General features: G+C 42.6%; 1 long non-coding RNA gene across 1 annotated transcript in view; it reads right to left on the reverse strand.

Annotated features, from left to right (window-relative positions):
• Nucleotides 1–11,945, reverse strand: part of LOC138247208 (uncharacterized) — a 42,592-nt gene extending 30,647 nt beyond the window's left edge. Inside the window, exons 1-2 of the long non-coding RNA XR_011194364.1 lie at nt 11,900–11,945; nt 6,476–6,519 (exon numbers count right to left, since the gene is read on the reverse strand). This is a non-coding gene — a long non-coding RNA (uncharacterized lncRNA). The remainder of the gene's footprint in view (nt 1–6,475; nt 6,520–11,899) is intronic.
• Between the last annotated feature and the right edge of the window lie 1,289 nt (nt 11,946–13,234).

Consider the following 13,234-nt stretch of genomic DNA (forward strand, 5'->3'; position numbering starts at 1 on the left):
GTCAACCAGGTTATATTCAGGGGATCCTAGATGTTGTCAATGTATTCCATATATATTCCATCTGTTATTTAAAAGTGATTTGTCTGGACTTTCATATGCTGTTAACCATATACTTAAGACAGGACCTAATCTTCAAAATCTGTCTGCAAAATACTTTGTTGACAAAATTTGTGAAAAGGAAGAACAGTTGGAATATAATTTGATAAATCTGATGGCATGCCAATGTGGGACCAGTGAATATTGGTATCGTCATCATGGTGGACTGAAATATATGTTGCAAAATTTAGGTGCACATACTTACTTGGTTTGTGACCCTCAGTTTTGCAGCGTATGCATAGTATGACTTACTTGATTTTTTGAGAGAAGTAAACTCTAACATCAAGGACATCAATTTAAAGACACCAGAAGAACTTTGTTGTTTGGATCCTGCAAATGTTTATAGGTATTTCAATTACAGATTTCAGGCACTGCTGTGCTTCACCTGCAATAAAAAATCCACTTCTTGGAGAAGTTACAGAGGGCAGAAAGTATGTCATTTTGTTTTGCAACTCGCAATTTAGGTATTGCAAATTGCGAGTCGCAAAACAAAACACACAACACTGTAAAGCACACCATTTGTGATTCCCAATTGGGTTGCAAAATTCAAAATTTATGAGGTTGGTCGCAATTTGCAACCCCATTGGGAATGGCCGCACTCACAGGGATGGTGGCCTGCTGGGGACAGCAGACCACCATGTCTGTGACTGTATTTTAAATAAAGCAGATTTTTTTCCTCTAATGCAGCCCATTTTCCATAAAGGAAAATGGGATGCATTACAAAAAAAATGAAAACTTTTCTTTTCATTTTTTCGGAGTAGGCAGTGTTCCATCAGACCCTTGCCTCCTCTGAAAAACGTTTTGTGTCCCCATTCACAAAGGGAAGGGGTCACTTGTGGACCCCTTCCTGTTTGTGAATAGTGACCACCAACTTGAAGTTTGTGGTAATGGTGAATGATTTGCGACTGCATTCATGGTTGCAACACATTCATACATGCCAGTGCTCCTCAGTTTTGAGGAAGGGATACCCTAAACACTCCCCTTCCCAATACCGAATCACAAAAGCAAAATGCGATTCGGTAACAAGTTACCAAATTGCATTTTGCCTTTTGTACATGGTAAAACGATTCATACATCTGACCCTGATTTCTTTTGGTGTAAAGAGTACCAAGCAAGAGGTGCTCCTCATATCTGTATGCTCTCATGCATAAAAGATGCTCCAAAAATTGGAACAGACACTGATGACTATGTACTCTCTTTAATACAACAGTATATGACATTTCCCATTCCAAAAGAAAGTAGTGGAAAAGGCTTGAAACAGAAAGTTCTGCTCTTTCAAACACACAGATGTGAGAAATACCGATTTAGAAAATACAGAGTTTGAGGAAAGTTTTACACAAAGTATTGTTTTGGATTTCCAAAACCCATAATTTCCAAAGGAAGAGTTAATTGGTTTTTATCTGCAGCGAGACATACACTTACTCAAAAATCACCGACAGACACATACAATCTGAGAAGAACAGAGGCCTCCAAGTATATTAATGACTATAATCCTGTATTTCTCAAAATGTGGAATACTAATAAGAATATTCAATTTGTGGCAGACAATTCTATAGTTATTACATGCAAGCAAAATAGAGAGTTGAAGTCTTTTCCAGAAATTTAGTACCCTGCAGAGTTTGACTTATAAAGTACAGATATTGTCAAATCAAATATGTTGGACACATACTACCCTAAAAGAAGTCCAAATATTGAAACCATTTGTTGTTTTGAAGTACTTCAACAGTATAGATATAGAAATAATATAACAGAAAATATAGATGAAGGTAAATTTGCAGTAGTTGGTTGCAGTGGTTGTTTGGTGTGACACACGCAAGGCAGTCTAGTTAACCACAGTAAACGTAGGGCCTCATTACGAGTTTGACAGAGGGGATTACTCCTTTGCAAACATGACCGACATCCTGCATGCCGCTTTACAAGTTCCATAGGATATAATGGAACTTGTAATACGACGTATGGGATATTTGTCACATTTGTGATGGAGTAATCACCTCCCCCAAACTTGTATTGAGGTCCTTAGTTGCCAAACTCCTGAAAAAAAAGAGTTTTTATTTTTTATTTTGCACTTCTACTACTGTTTAAGCTTTGGCGTTCTGAATCAGAATTGCTTGAGACTTTCACTGCTGCAAAGACTCTTTCAATACTGCAAAGGATACCATTGAGTGTTTAGTATTTCCTAATTATTTGAAATTGTTAAATGATGAAGTTGAACAGGAAGAAACAATCACTGCTGAGATATCTAAGGACAGTTTATAAAGCACCCAAAGTTTAGGTCCTCCAAGCCAAGACTTGGGCAGCCAATCATTAAAAATGAAGCAGCCATTGCAACAAATGAAGTGGAAATTACAATGCAGCAAGCAAGACAGGAAAGTGTTAATTTGGAACAGCTAGTTAGACAACTAAATGATAAGCAAAAGTATGTATATATGGAGGTAGAAAACAGAGTTGATTATGTATGTCCTCCGTGAGAAGAAACAGTGTACATGCATATCATTTAAGTTGATGCTATTGTAAGTCAGCGGTCAAGCTGGCACCAGTAAAAGCTTTTTAATACAAGTTCTCATGGCTTTCCTACAGAAGACTACGGGTATAATTTGTTGTGTGAAGTAACAGCATCCACTGGATTAGCTGTTCACAACATTAAAGGAATTACTTTATATTGACTTCTCATGCTGCCTGTGAAACATGACAACAACCTGGAGTATCAAAAGTTATTTGATTAAGCTTGTCATGAAGTCTCAAGAGTACTGAAAAAAATAAAGGTCCTGATTTAGAGTTTGGTGGATGGGGTTACTCCATCACAAACATGACGGACATTCTGTCTGCCATATTACAAGTCCATTATATCCTATGGAAATTGTAACACAGCAGACAGAATATTCATCACATTTGTGACAGAGTAACACACCTGCCAAACTCTAAATCAGGCCCCAAAAGGTTTAATCATTAGTGAGGTGATCATGGTCTCAAACGTAATCCTTGCCTTTTTACAATAAAGAATGCAACAGATTCTAAGGACAGACAATGATGTGCTATTTAGGGAAAAACACTTGATTGTGTTCGGTGATCTACAACAACTTACACCGGTCAAATTACAGCCTGTGATCAAGATACTTTTCCGGGATGAAACTCAGAATTCTTGAGGAAGTATTAGAAATATAAACATTTGGTTAAACTTTAAATACAAATAACCACTTAGGAATATGCAACACACATCTGACGTTGAATAGACAAATATTCTCAAGGATATTAGAGCAGGTGTTCTCACAAAACAAGAGAAATATCACTTAGAAAGATGATGTGTTAAGATACGGTTTCCTATGAACAAGACCGCAGCAGAGCTAATGTTCACTTTTATTCAAGAAGGAAAATCCATTGTGGACCTAATGCCTACACTTGAGGAGTGCTCCTGTTTCAATGAAGAATCACTAAAATTATAGAAAGAAGACATTTTGCAACTTTCAGCAAAAGACAAAATGGAACATCAGGGTGTGACAGTATTCCTAAATGCAAATTCTACCACTGAAATTGGATTAATTGGGAAAATCTGTTTCCAGAACTGCAGGATTAGAGAAATGTTGCAGGAACTGTAGAGTAATTTTGCATTGAAATGTAAATGTTTAGGAAGGATTAGTTAATGGTGCTATGGATAAAGTGATTGATTTACTTTGCTTTCCTAATAGGAATAAGGTTGAATACTTAGCAATACAATTTGATCAGGTTGGTGGCATAAATAAGATTGGATGGTCCATTGAATGTTTTTTGCTTGTGAAAGACGTGTATGTTCGGCAGAAGCAATTTCCAGTTTCTCTAGCATATGCTATGACTATTCATAAATCTCAAGCTTTAAGTGTCGATGCAGAATTTATTAATATTGTTAGAGCTTTGTTTAAGGAAGGTATGTCATATGTACCTAATGCAGTTATATCATATCTACCTTTATCGTGATTTAGAACATTGTCTGGTTTGTATCTTGTTGAGTTTGATGACAGTAAGGTGAATGCTGACCCAGGTTGTGTGAAAGAATACAACTAATTAAGATGTGTTTTTGCTCCTCTTTTAGCACAGTATTTAGTTTATGAAAAATGTGCCATCTGTCTGAAGCAAAAACCTTCAAAGGATTGTAGTGATTTTGTTGAAAAGAAGGGAAAGAAAGAGAACAAGGAAGTTGTTAAGAAAAAATATTGACAATGGCGGAGATATTGTTGATTACCAGTTGTCAAACCACTCTGGTGTCAAATGCTATGCCAATGTGGTTCTCAGTGCACTGTTTACATAAACTCATGTTGTTCATGCAATTTAACAGAGAAAACAGAAGATACTATGCTCTGCACTGCTTGCTTTGTTGCAACATCTCTGCAGTGATAGAAGTAAAACATATTGTGTGTCACACATTCAAGACCTTGTAGATGTGTACACTTGATCTGTACAGTTTGCCCGAAACATTCAAGAAGATGCACAAGAATTTTTAATAGAGATCTTTGGTGTTTTGGAAGAAGAGGAAGTACCTATTGGCGACTTATTTGAACATAGTTACTCATGGAACCATGTGCATATTATTAATTGACATCAAGCACAGACATAGATTCAGAGCAATTAATTTACTTAACACTATCAGTTTGCAAAACTATCAATTTTGGGAGATTGTTTAAAGAAGTTGCACAAAACAATACCTGCTGTTGATTAGATCTTATATCAACTTTACATATACAAAGAAGTGGCAAGAATCTTATTCTAATGCTACACCAATGCAGAGCAGATGGCACTAAATTGGAAACAGAGATCAGTGCTATCTAACCTTCCAATTTTTTTAATTCGCTCCTGAAACAGCATAAGAATTTGCACAAAAGAGGTATAAAAACAAAGAGCGGCTTGACCCAAAACGAATGGGAGGTGATAGAAGCATTAAGAGAAGATCAAAGTATAATTATTAAACCGTCAGATAAGGGTGGGCATGATGTGCTCTAAAGCAAAGAAAATTATGTAAAGGAAGTCCTTTGACAATTAGGGGATCAAGGACATTATGAACCCATCTCCAAAGAATTATTTATCCAACATTTCATCCATTTACTTGACACATGGAACTGTACGGGAATGTTGGACTATGAAGAATACCAATTTCTGAAGTGCGATTATCCACAGGTTCCCACTTTCTACCATAATCCCAAAATTCACAAACATCCAACAACATCACCTGGACGTCCAATTGTATCCTCCAAAAGGAGTCTACTAGAAAATACCTCTGTATACATGAATTTCTTTCTCTTCCCATTCGTCAAAGATCTTAGTTTATATGGGCATGATACTCAAGATTCTTTGTGCAGAATTGACGGTATAGAATGGGAAGATCATTTCCTGCTCATCACATTGGAACTAACCAGTCTATACACATTTATTGTGCATTCTGGCGGTCTAAACGGTGCTCAATTTTTCTTACAAAGTCGAGCATTGAAATATTATGAGCATGTGACGGATTGGACCGGACCGATTCGCACATCAACATGTCTTGTGCTGTCCCTGCCCCGGACAACACGGAAGTAACCCGGGAAGAACTCCTCTCCATTGGCTCCCTGACGAAGCCGCGCAAACATGACGCCATAAAAGGGGTGGTTTCACCCATTCAAGGAAGGAGAGACGGGATCCAGTGGTGGCGATTGAGAGAGCCGATGGGAGAATCAGAGGACGAACAGCGGAGGGTGAGGAACAAGGAAGATCCAGAAAACGCTGGGACTCTTCTCCACAGCCAGGATCGGAGTCGGAATCAAGACCCTTGTGGACCCGATACCGAGCCAAGGACCGCTGGCCCCGGGGAGCACACGAGTGAGCCCGCCAAGCTTCAGGGGAAGCGTGGCCACGCCAGGTACGGGATTTTGGGACAGGGAGGAAGGAGAGGGGACGGGAAAAGGGAAAAACACGGGGAAAGCACTAAGAGCACGGGGAGAAGACGGGTGGGGAAAAAGGGGTGTAAGGAATCGGAAAGACAAATACGAGGGTGCTGGAAGGCAGTAAGCCAGAGGAGCTTATCCTAAAGAGCAAGAAGAGAGAGAAGGAAAAGAACAGGAACAGATCAAAGAGAAAGAAAGAAAAGGACACTAGCGAGACGCATACGCCAAGCTTATAATAGGCACAGAAAAGGAAAAGAAATAAGAAAAGACGAGTAAGGGAAAGAAAGGAAACAAAAAGGAAAAACCCGCCAGCACCAGGGAGGAGGGTTAAGAAAGGAAAAAAAAATGAGTGACCGAAAGGAAAATCCAACAGGCTGAAAGAAAAGAGAGCGGAGGAAGATAAAGATAGAAGGAAAAGCCACGCAGTATGATAGTAGAGTGGAGAGGAGAAGTAGAAAGGGGAGAAAAGGAGGGGAGAAAACCCAAACACTTACCACGCCTATTCTTCTTCTGTCCCCACACGCTTCCCGCGAGGCCTCTAGAAGAAAAGAAAGAAGAAGACGAGATTAACGACCAGAAGAAAGAAGACCCTCACCCATACCTACCTACAAGACATCCTCCGACAACACTAGTGATACTGTATAAAGAGCAATAAAGGCAACCTACCTAACACCCATAACAGGTAGTCTGGTGTCTTCAATCGGCCAACCTTGTACAAAGTGGTGTCAGAAGGGGGATAATTCGACCACCGCACAACCAGAATGGTGGAAAAACCTACCATGCGGACGTCATAGCCCAGCTGGCGGAAGGACAACGCCATCTGCAGTTGATGTGGGAGCAGCAGATGAAGGACGCTAAAGAGGAGCGTGAGGCCTTACAAACCGCCCTTAAAAGTCAGGCCACAATCATGGCGAACAACCAACTCGTACATGAGACAGCATTAAGTAAGCTAACGGAAACCATTGCTCACACAAAGGTACACCCCAATGTACCGAGTAGTGTGCTACAAAAGTATCAGGACCAAGACGATCCGGACTCCTTCTTCCCTAATTTTGAAAGGGTAGCTAGCTCCGCCAGTTGGCCAGAAGAAAAATGGGGTCAGTATATTGCCCCACTCTTAACAGGACAGTTACAAGCAACGTACCAAGCCATAAATCCTACCGGTACTCTTCCTTATAAAGATATAAAAAATACCATACTAGAAAGGGTAGGACTGGACAGCGAGAGTTATCGGTCACAGTTCCGTCACATGAAGTGGCTCCTACCGGAAAACCCGCGTACACTTTATTATAGGGTCCAATACGCTGCTGGACGATGGTTACGACCCACAGAAAAGACTCGTGAGGAGATGTTTGACATCATAGTGTTGGAACAATTTTTGGATGCCCTGCCTACATCCACCCGGAATTGGGTTCGTCAACACCCTGGGCTCAGCAATGAAACGCCCATTGAGTTGGCTTGTGCTTTCCATAGGAGCCCAGACTTTAAGGCCAACTCCAGCAGAAACCCGGTTCCATCCCCTGTGCGCCCTAGTATAGGAAAAGGAGTCACCCCACGACCTCAGGGTTCACATGATCCTGAACGGGTACGTGTACCCCATCAGCTCCAAACCACACTTCCTGCAACCGGACCCCAATGTTATCATTGTTCGGAATGGGGCCACATTGCACGATATTGCCCACAAAAACAAAATGATCTGGAAGAACCCATGGAAATAGGGGTTACAAAAGGAAGGGTATTCTGGGTAGGAGAAACAAAACCTACATATACCCTCCCTATCCTCCTCAACGGTAAAGAGAGGGTAGCCTTGGTTGACTCAGGTTGCAGTCAGAGCATTATACGTAAAGACCTGGTGGAGGCCAGGCAAGACTTACCCCAAACCCGTGTATTAATCGCCTGAGTCCACGGACACCAAGCCTATTATCCAGTGGCTATTGTTAAGTTTCAGTGGAGGGGCGAAGAGGAACCCCTCAAGGTGGGAGTGTTACCACACCTTGAAGAAGACATTATTATTGGGACAGATTATACGGCCTTTCCTCGGTTGTTGATTAAAGCAGGGGAGGAACATATGATGAAACAATGGTGGGAAGAAGTACCATACGACACTGAGATAGCCGAAAACAGGTCACCCAAACAGCATTTAAGTAAAAGGCAGAAACGAATCCAGAGACAGCATTATTGGGGAAAAGACTATGAAAGCAACAAGACAACAACCGGAGCCATGGGCAAGGTATACACAGTAGCCGGAGACTTTAGAAAGAGCCAGAGGGATGATCCCTACTTAAAGAATGCCTGGGAGAGGGCACTGAGTAATGAGGAGCCTGGGGTGGGACCGACATTTTGCATTTATAACCACCTCTTATATAGACTTCCCCAGTCTAGTAATGACAGACAGAGACAATTATTAGTCCCTGGTAGCTACCGACAACAGGTATTGCAGCTAGCTCATGGGGACCAAGGGGAAGGGCATCTTGGAAGGGAAAAAACCGAGGAGGCGATACTCCGGAGATTCTACTGGCCCGGGATCTACGGAGATGTACGGAGATATTGCCCGAATTGTCAGAAATGCCAACTATATAATCCGGTCACTCAACCTCCTGCCCCGTTACAACCCCTCCCCATTATCGAAACCCCCTTTACCCGGTTGGGCATGGACCTTATCGGTCCCCTCATCCCCTCCAGTAGAGAGAGACAGTACGTCCTAGTATTGGTGGATTATGCCACTCGGTATCCCCAGGCTATTCCCCTCCCCAGCATGCACACCAAAGTGGTAGCCCAAGCAATGATTGAGTTCTTTTCGCGGGTCGGCTTCCCCAAAGAGATTTTAACTGATCAGGGCACTCCATTTATGTCCTGACTTATGGGGGAAGTCAGTAAAACCTTGGGAATAAAACAAATCCGAACCTCAGTGTATCACCCCTAAACTGACGGTCTCGTTGAATGCTACAACAGGACCATTAAATCGTTACTCAGGAAGAGCATAAACGAAGACGGGAGGGATTGGGAAAAAAAACTACCCCTTGTACTCTATGCAATACGTACACACACACAAACATCCCTAGGTCATAGTCCCTTCGAACTGTTATTTGGCCGACCACCCCGCACTCTACTCGAAATGTTAGTCGAACAGTGGGAAGAGACAGATGAGGAAGCGAAAGACCTCCTGACTTACACTAAAGAGTTGAGAGAGAATTTACAGTCAGTCTGGGAAAAGGCCCACACTAGTCTCCGTGAAGCTCAAGAAAAACAGAAGAAAGGATACAACACCAGAAGTGTGCTTCGTACTCTTAACGTAGGGGACAAAGCACTGGTCCTGCTCCCCAGTAGTGAGAATAAATTATTAGCCCGATGGCAAGGACCATATGAAGTATTAGAGCAGATCAACCCCACAACATATAAATTGGCTCTTCCCCACAGACACAATAGAGAACAGATCTACCACATAAACCTGTTAAAGAAATGGCATGAATCAGAAAACATAAAAAAAATCCAACATATCACTACTGACTATAGAGAAGACATACCATATCCTTCCTTATACCCCTCCCAAAACCAGGAGGAAACCCGACCCCAAATAAATGCATCTCTTTCCGAGCCATAGAAAATGTCCCTCTCTCAGATGATCAAGTCCTATACGGATGTTTTTTCCTGACAGCCTGGTCATACCCCATTAGCAGAACATAGCATCCGTACCAAAAATGAAGCAATAGCAAGACAAAGACCCTATCGAGTCCCTGAGGCCAAGAAAGCCCTGATTGAGCAAGAAGTCCAAAGTATGTTACAGACAGGAATTATAGAGCCATCCAGCAGTCCCTGGTGTTCACCTGTGGTATTAGTACCCAAACCGGATGGGACCACTCGATTTTGTATAGATCACCGGAGAGTCAACGAGCTCACGTTTTTCAACGCATATCCCATGCCTCGTATAGATGAGTTGTTAAAAAAATTGGGCCAGGCCAGGTACATGTACACTCTGGACCTGACGAAGGGCTATTGGCAGATCCCTTTGAAAACGGGAGACAGAGAAAAAAACGCATTTGCAGCTCCCTCTGGATTGTATCAGTTTACTGTCTTACCTTTTGGATTACAAAGGGCCCCCGACACATTTCAGAGATTAATGGACAAGGCCTTGCGTCCCCACCAAGTATATGCGGCGGCATATTTAGATGACATTGTAAGATTTAGCAAAACATGGTCCGAACACCTCAAACACCTAACGGCGGTCCTACAGGCATTAAGAGAAGCTCGGTTAACTGCTAACCCTGAGAAATGTAGACTAGGATTCACCACCATTAGATATTTAGGCTACATCCTAGGTCAAGGGCAGGTCCGTCCACAAATAGAGAAGGTGGAAGCCATTCAACAGATCCCGGTACCAACATCAAAAAAAGAAATACGTGCCTTCCTCGGTCTGGTGGGGTATTATAGAAGGTTTATACCCCAATTCTCCACTATAGACGAGCCACTAACCAACTTGATGAAAAATGATACTCCCAAAACCTTTTCCTCCTTGCCCGAGGCCGGCATGCACAGTTTCATCAGTCTCAGGAATGCCCTGTCTACTGACCCGGTGTTGTGTTGTCCCGATTTCCGTAGTCCCTTCTATTTACAGACTGATGCATCAGACGTAGAACTGGGGGCGGTGTTATCCCAACCACAACCGGACGGTTCCATCCATCCCATTTTATACATTAGTAGAAAGTTACTTCCAAGGGAACAACACTATCCCATCATTGAAAAAGAATGGCCATTAAATGGGCCATTGAGTCCTTACGGTATGATCTCAGTGGACGTACTTTCACCCTCTTAACGGATCATGCACCCCTCACCTGGCTCGCCCGCAATAAGGATACCAACTCTCGGGTGCTACAATGGTTTCTCTCTTTACAACCCTTCTCCTTCCAGGTGGTCCATTCTCCGGGACGTCTCATGGTGAATGCTGATTTTCTCTCCCGCCATCCCGCACCTGAGCGTCAGCAACAGACACTCTCTAGGGGGAGTGTCTGTGACGGATCGGACCGGACCGATCCGCACATCAACATGTCTTGTGCTGTCCCTGCTCCGGGCAACACAGAAGTAACCCGGGAAGAACCCCTCTCCATTGGCTCCCTGCCGAAACCGCACGAACATGACCCCATAAAAGGGGTGGTTTCACCCATTCAAGGAAGGAGAGACGGGATCCAGTGGTGGTGATTGAGAGAGCCGATGGGAGAATCGGAGGACGAGCAGCGGAGGGCGAGGAACGAGGAAGATCCAGAAAACGCCGGGACTCTTCATCCACAGCCAGGACCGGAGCCGGAATCAAGACCCTTGCGGACTCGATACCGAGCCGAGGACAGCTGGCCCCGGGGAGCACACGAGTGAGCCCGCCACGCTTCAGGAGAAGCGTGGCCACGCCAGGTATGGGAGTTCGGGACAGGGAGGAAGGAGGGGGGATGGGAAAAGGGAAAAACACGAGAAAGCACTAAGAGCACGGGGAGAAGACGGGTGGGGAAAAAGGGGTGTAAGGAATCGGAAAGACAAATACGAGGGTGCTGGAAGGCAGTAAGCCAGAGGAGCTTATCCTAAAGAGCAAGAAGAGAGAGAAGTAAAATAACAGGAACAGATCAAAGAGAAAGAAAGAAAAGGACACTAGCGAGACGCATATGCCAAGCGTATAATAGGCACAGAAAAGGGGAAGAAATAAGAAAAGACGAGTAAGGGAAAGAAAGGAAACAAAAAGGAAAAACCTGCCAGCACCAGGGAGGAGGGTTAAGAAAGGAAAAAAAAACGAGTGACCAAAAGGAAAATCCAACAGGCTGAAAGAAAAGAGAGCAGAGGAAGATAAAGATAGAAGGAAAAGCCACGCAGTACGATAGTAGAGTGGAGAGGAGAAGTAGAGAGGGGAGAAAAGGAGGGGTGAAAACCCAAACACTTACCACGCCTATTCTTCTTCTGTCCCCACACGCTTCTCGCGAGGCCTCTAGAAGAAAAGAAAGAAGAAGACAAGATTAACGACCAGAAGAAAGAAGACCCTCATCCATACCTACCTACAAGACATCCTCCCACAACACTAGTGATACTGTATGAAGAGCAATAAAGGCAACCTACCTAACACCCATAACAGGTAGTCTGGTGTCTTCAATCGGCCAACCTCGTAGAGAGCACAACTTTAAGATCATGCAGTTAATTGAGTTCTGCCTTCATAACAATATTTTCACTTTTTCAAGACAACTATACAGCCAAAAACGGGGTACTGCGAAGTGCATATGTTTCTCTCACAGCTACATGAATGTATTTGTGGGCTGGTGGTAGAAGCATGTGACGTGGTCAGAGGACTGTGAACCATGGGAAATTTGCATGGCTCTGTAGGCACGATACATTGATGATCTTTTTATTATATTGTGAGGATCATGAGAATTGGCAGAAGAGTATATAGAAGTTTTGAATTCTAATTCTGTAAATTTAAAATTTACAAGTAATATCAGCAGAACAAATGTATCCTTCTTAGATTTACATATGTACATAATAATGAATTGCATATAGCATTGTTAGAAATCCAACATCAGGGAATTCAATGCTTCAGCTAAAAGCCAGCACCCCCAACACCTATAAAACAGTATCTCCTATGGAGAATTATTAGGAATCAAACGCAACTGCTCATTAGCGAGGACTATAAGGTAGCAGAGGGCGAGGCATTAAGAATCAAATGCAACTGTTCATTAGCAGAGGACTATAAGGTAACAGAGGGAGAGGCATCACAAAGATTTTACTCTTGCAAATACACCACAGGAGTATTAAGAAATGCACAAGAAAAGGTAGGTAATATTCCCAGTGAAGACTTATTGAGGGACAAATAACAAGAGAACACCTATAACAGTCCTGTTAGGATGATCACCAGCTATTCCATCTCAGCACAACAGATTTACAATATTCCCAGAAAAAACGGCAAATACTCCAAGCTGATCGAGTGATTGGCCTCCAGTTACCAACAGAACCACAGGTAACATATAAAAAAGCGACAGCATTGAAAGACTTGCTAGCACATAGTCATTTTACAGACAGCCTAAGACCCAACTCCATAACTCCAGGTATCTTTCCGTGCAATCAATGCAAAGCATGCAAAAATTTCATAAAGTGAAAGAATATGAGATCCCCAATTCGATAACATTAGGCAAAGTAACCAAATTTCGAAATTGTATTTCAATATATACTGTTTATTGTTTTGTGTACCCCTGTAAGAAAAGACATATTGGTACTACCACCCATCCCAT

The sequence above is a fragment of the Pleurodeles waltl genome, chromosome 7 (genome assembly GCF_031143425.1).
Source record: "Pleurodeles waltl isolate 20211129_DDA chromosome 7, aPleWal1.hap1.20221129, whole genome shotgun sequence".
NCBI classification, from domain to species: Eukaryota; Metazoa; Chordata; class Amphibia; order Caudata; family Salamandridae; genus Pleurodeles; species Pleurodeles waltl.